Source organism: Alnus glutinosa, chromosome 11, assembly GCF_958979055.1.
Source record: "Alnus glutinosa chromosome 11, dhAlnGlut1.1, whole genome shotgun sequence".
Classification (NCBI taxonomy): domain Eukaryota; kingdom Viridiplantae; phylum Streptophyta; class Magnoliopsida; order Fagales; family Betulaceae; genus Alnus; species Alnus glutinosa.
In genome coordinates this window covers 16,045,276-16,051,625 of record NC_084896.1, presented here as the reverse complement: position 1 = coordinate 16,051,625, position 6,350 = coordinate 16,045,276, and the positions used below count along the sequence as shown (strand labels likewise).

At 35.3% G+C, this 6,350-nt stretch overlaps 1 pseudogene; it reads left to right on the top strand.

The window, feature by feature from the left end:
- The first annotated feature begins 1,544 nt into the window (after window positions 1-1,544).
- LOC133881570 (vacuolar protein-sorting-associated protein 11 homolog) lies at window positions 1,545-6,150 on the top strand (annotated as a pseudogene).
- The last annotated feature ends 200 nt before the right edge of the window (window positions 6,151-6,350 follow it).

Genomic DNA, 6,350 nt, shown 5'->3' with positions numbered 1-6,350 from the left:
CGGAATATTCCATTTTTGGGCGTTAATTTTGGTTTAAAGACCAAAATGCCCTCCAACAGTAATTAATAAAAAAAATATTAAAATTAATATGTTAAAAAAGTTGAGGGCATTTACGTCTTTTTACGAATTAAACTGACGGAAGGGGGCAAAGTGTGTAAAGTTGGTAGTTGGATGCTCTCTTTTGGTCGATGTGTCAGTTCATGGGGGCATGTTGACAATAGCTGGTAGTTGATAGGGGAAAAAGGTAATTACCCCAAAATTTTATTTTACCATTTTTTTTAAAATTTTTTTTTTATCTTTCCTCAAAATAGAAATATGAACTCATTTTTTTTTTTTTTTTAAAAAAAAAAAATATTAGATTTAATCATTTTTAAAAATCACACTTTTTGTAAGTTGTTGTCTTTTTTTTTTTTTTTTTTTTTTTTTTTTTTTTAATTATTAACAAAATTTTTGTCATATCAAGGAGTCAACAAATCACCCTCTTAAACAAATTTTATTTAATAAATATTGCATATTGAATCTATCAAGCAATTTTAATAAAATCTTTATCCAAAATTTGCGATCCAAATTAAAAGTTTCTATTCGATTTAATCAAGGTTTTTATAAAATAGACTAAAAGAGTTATGCTTTTATATATCTAAAATGGTAGGAAAAAAAACTGCATATTATATTTGATATATACACCAAATTATGAAAAAATTATATCATAAACATGGGGCACTGCTTTTTTTTTTTGGATTTACTAACCAATAAATTACTACTGATTTATAACTTTATTAATCCAACGACTTACAACAAAGAACTGTGAAAGTGGACGGCCAAGATTTGTCTAAAAAATTAAAAATTAAAAAAAAAAAATTGGTTTTGGGGGTGGCCTCCGAGCCACCCCCTAAATACTATTTTTATTTTTAAATAAAAAATAAATTTTATTTTTTTAAAGTTTTAGTGTTTTTTTTTTTAGTTTTTTTATTTTTATTTTTAAATTTAATTTTTTTTATTTCATTATTTTTTAATTGAAAAATGACGCTCGACAGCGGTATTATATGCATTTTTCTTCAAATTGGGTCATTTTGAAACTTTTTTATAATTTGAGAATCAGAATCCAAGCATTGATAGTTCGGAATGCTATTTATAGAACAACTGATTTTTTATGAGGTTAAATTATAATTTTCTCAAATATTTATTTACTTTCATTATTCTCAAAGAGGAGAATCGGATTGACTTTTTTTTATAATTTTTTATTTTTTATTTTATTTATTTATTTTAAGTATAATAATAAATTATTAATTATTATATATAAATATAAAAATTAGAAACGTAAAACGCGTTTGAGACGCGTTTCAAAATACCCATTTGAGACGCGTTTGAAACACGCATGAGACGCCTCTCAAACACGTTTGAGACGCGTTTTAAACACGTTTGAGACGCGTTTCAAATACGTTTGAGCCGCGTCTCGAACACGTTCGAGACGCGTTTCAAACACGTTTTAGCCGATATAAATAGTCGTTCCCTCTCGCTCTCTTCCCTTCTCTGCTGATCCTTTGGCTATTGAAACTCTCTCTCTCGCGCTGGGGATTTGCTGCTACTTTTGCTCTCTCTCTGTTTCGATTTACTCTCTCTCTCTCTCTCTCTCTGTGTGTTTCGCTCCGTCTGGTGGTCTTAGAATGGAGGTGGCTGATGTTACTGATGTGGGTCTATCTCCTAGCACGCCAAAGGGGGGAAAGGAGTTCCAGATTCCTGGAATATCATTCAATACCCCACCGGCGGCGCCGAAGAGAAAACCCGTCTGGTCTAGAATGGATGTGGGTGTTGTCACTGATGTGGGTCTATCTCCTAGCACGCCAAAGGGAAAGGAGTTCCTGATTCCTGTAATATCATTCAATACCCCACCGGCGGCGCCGAAGAGAAAACTGGCGATTTCGGCCGATGGGTGCCCCACGAACCCTAAGGGAAATAATATTCCTCGAATCTCCGATTGCCCACTGCCGCCAAAGGAAAAACCGGCGAGACCACCCAAGAATTACGATCTTCTGTCACTAAAATTTTTCACCGGAATGGCTCCTCTTTATTTTAGGTGAAATGGAGAGGAGCCTATTCCTTTCTTTGTTTATTTTAATTTCTTACTAAAACTATTATGCTTATTACAGGGATTGATGCCAAATAGTCAAGAAATAGCTGTGAAGGGGCTTGGAGGAGGCTATGGTCGCTGAGAAAGTGTAGGAAGCCGGGTAAGAAAAATCTTATAGCTTTGTACATTGTTTTGGGTATGTGCCTGAAGGTCTTTGATCTCGATAAGATGCAGCCAGAGGGCTCAAGCACGACTAGCCCCGATTGTATTGGTATATTGCGGATATTCACTTACCAGTTTCTCGAAGCAAAGGTATGCTTATACTTGTCTCCTTTCTTATCTGATTGCCTAGTTTCCTTTCAGTAATGTCTTGATCTGATCTACTTGCCTCTCTGCACTTGTGTTTATCTTAATGAAATTTTGAAACCAATAGATATTCTGTAGATCACATCATTCTTAGTAGTAGAGGAAGCAGCACCAAGATTTTATTGTTTCTGAATGATCTGTCGGCAATCGGTTTTGCTTTTTAGGGAGTAGATTTACTTACTCTCTTTTGATTTTTACAATTTTGCAAGTAATGAATTAGTTTCTGTAAAATATTCTCATTTAAGCTGCATATATTAGGTAAATAAGTATAGAAGATGGCTTTTTTGGAAACTCCCCTGCACTGTATAGCTGCTGTCTGGGCAATATGATGCTCTAATAAATACAGCACATCGAGTTGCAAATCCATTCTTACCAGACTTGTTCATTCCTCAACCATCGTCAAAGATGTAAGAATATATGTCCATTCTGGGCAATTCTTCATGCTTGTTTTGATTGATTTCTTTTCATACTGAGAAAAATAGAGACTGTGTTTGTGGCTTGAAGTATTGGATGAAACCGTTATTCTTACTTATCATATATCAGGTTTTTAGTTGTATAAAAATGGCCAATTATAGAATCCGCAATAAGTTTTTCAATTGATGAAGGCTAGGCATGATGTGGTTTTACTGATTTTTCATCATTTTGGTGAATCTTAGCAGTGTTTGTGTCCTCCTGGTTGATCTGGCAAGTGTTGGGATTATTGGATGTGAGGCATGGATCAAAATATGTTTCTACTTGAGATTTGAATTAAGTTTCTATGTTATTTCTTGGCGTTCTTTGAATTTTATAAAATATTAAGAAGATAAGTGATTCATGCATAAAATGCTTAGATTTAGAATTTGATATATAGCTATGGAATTCTTAATCAATTTCATGATATGTTGATTGGAATCATAAAAAAAAATAATAATAATGTGGCAGATGCAACACATATTGAAGGGGAGCCTAGTTGTATTGGGGAGATGTGAATAAGATGAAAAAAATGATTGTGTAAATGATGAAGAAGGAGACAGTAGTGTTGCTGGTTTTTAAAACTAAAATGTTGATGGTGGTGAAAGATTGAGATGGTGTTTGATTTTGTACTAATCATTTTAGTGTCTGACAAATCAGCATTGTGTATCGGGGAGAACGATATGGAAAGCAAATTAAGTATGCTCTTTAAGAAAGACCTTTATTCTGTAGCTATGAATCTTGTTCAAAGTTTACAAGCTGTTGCTGCTGCAACTTCAGACTATGATGAGGCTATGTCCCAGTATATCCACGCTATTGGTCATCTTGAACCTTCTTATTATGTCATACAAAAGTTTTGAGATGCACAAAGAATCTACAATCATATGACTCTTCGCTTAAACTGTTACACCAAATTGAAAGATGTGGAGAAGCTAAATATATTCATTAAAAGTGAGGAGGGTGTCAAGGAAATAAGTTTGGCGTCGAAACTGCTAAGAGTTTGTCATGCTGCCAATTATCATGAGCATGCCGTGTATGCTGCTAAGAAGGCAGTGACGCATGAATTGTACTTAATCTTACTTGAAGGCCTTGGTCAATATGATGAAGCATTGCAATATATTTCAAGTCTCAAACCATGTCATGCAGGGGTAACAGTGAAGGAATATGGTAAGATTCTCATGGAGCACAAGTCAGTGAAGACTATTGAGATATTCATGAGGCCTTGTACAGAGGATAAAGAATCAGTTAAGCAAGGAGCCTTGAGTGGTGCACATACTTATCTATGTTGCCATCTCCTGTTGATTTTCTCAACATTTTCATCCATCACCCGCGGTGTCTTATGGATTTTCTTGAAAAATATACCAACGAGGTGAAAGACTCGCCTCCTCAAGTTGAAATCCACAACACGCTATTGGAGTTGTACTTGTCCAATGACTTGAACTTTTCATCAATCACACAAACTAACAGCAATGGAGATAAGATCTTGGAGGAGCTGGAATGTCAACAGCTGAGTCCAATGGGAAATTTTTTGCTGATCGCAAAGATTATTCAGCCAAGGAGAAAAGGATTGCCTGGAAAGGCATCTGGGGCTATGTTTACTTAAGAGTGCATGGCCATCTGAGCTAGAACATTCGCTTTATGAAGTTGATTTAGCTATCATTCTGTGTGAAATGAATGCATTTAAAGAAGGGATGTTGTGTCAACAAGGCATTGCCAATCCTTATGTCTGGGCAGGTCTTTGTTGCTTATGGATTGCTAGTAAAGCCATCATTCCAGAAAATTTTAGTGCATTCTGGCGCAGTTGTAAAGTTAAGTATTTCCAACGATGGGGTTCTTCTACCAATGAGTCAATCTCGTGTCAAATCTAAGAATTTACAAAATGGAGTTATGATTTCACCATGAAAACTCTTGTCCTCACTGATCAAATTTTCTTTGAATGTATTATGGGATGGGAAATGCTAAAGATCCTCCCCTCATCCTCTCCTTATCACCCTCTTTTTCTTAAAAAAATTGATTTTTATTATAAAAGGGTGATAAGGGGGGATGAGAGGAGGATGTGTAGAAGCTCTCGGATGGGATTGCGATGCATTCAAACCCTTCATTCCCACTCAAAAGAAGCGAGACTGAGAGAATGTCATGCACTGGAAGCTTTTCAAATGATATGAAAAGCCATATTTCATTGGTGAATCTTTTGAAACCTCTTTTTTATATTGAAAGGGATGACATGACATCTTGCTATTATAGTTCTTTAAACACTGTCCAGAAATCCATGCTTCACACTCTCTGTCATTAAGGAATATATTGCTGGAAAGATCGAACAGGAATCAAAGCTGATTGAAGAGGACCGACAAGCTATTGAGAAGTATCAGGTTGCTGCTTATTACTTATTGCTGAGTGTACTCCCGAATATTGGTCTGTTCTAAAAATGAAGAGAAGCTTGGAGCATAATTCTCAAGATCAGGCTCATTTCTTCCAGCAAGTAAAGAGTTCAAAGGATGTGTTTTCTGTGATTGCCGAGTATTTTGGTAAAGGAATCATAAGCAAAACAAGTAATGGACCCACGGGTGCTGTTAGATAAGGCCAAGGAGTGGCCTCAAGAGTGTTGTTGCTTGTTTCTTTGTCTCAATATTATGCCAAGGAGTGTCAGGGTTTTAAAAATATGTTGTTGTAATCAATAGATGGAGAGACAAATTAGGAGCAAGAAAATAGGTAAATTTGCAAGATGTGGTTACATCATTCAAAAGTAATCCAAACTGGAATTGATATCTTTGTTTTTGAGTTTGTTCATTTGGTGTTATTCAAACATCATACTTGCTACTTTTACCTGATTGCCTTGCCACTAACTTTCGTATGTGTTACGTATCTTGATAAAAGAAATCCCATACCATTGAGCCTGAACATCTTTAGGGAAAGCATTTCCCTGCAAGCATGTGCACTTGGAGACTACGCCGCTCTACATTCATAATAAACCAATCTGGAAGATTGTCCGCTTGTCATGTATTTGGTTTTACGCCCCCTTCGTTATGAATGCGAGTCAAAATTTGATGCCAACGCTTGCAGATCCTGATCGGGTGCAATGAGCTATTTGTATTGTATGCTTTTGCGGCTGTCCAAATGATAGAATTGATTTTATTTTATTTTTTCATTATTTTTTTTAATGTATCAGTATATGGATTGCCTATGATAGCTTTGTTTGAATGTATCGGTATAAGGATCCACTTGTCATGTTATTTTTGAATGTATCAATATATGAGGCTTCTTGGTGATGTTCAATTGCAAAGTTCCGACCTTGTTTTTCTTTCCTTTTGGTGAGTGATGCATATCCTGACCTGCTTTTGTTGTCCCCGGATTGATTTTATTATTATTTTTTATATAAGTCACTATCTATTATCATATGAGCCTCATTTTGACTCTAGTTTTATGCAACTTTTTTCCCTTTGAAACTTCGGAGATTCTCACATATCTG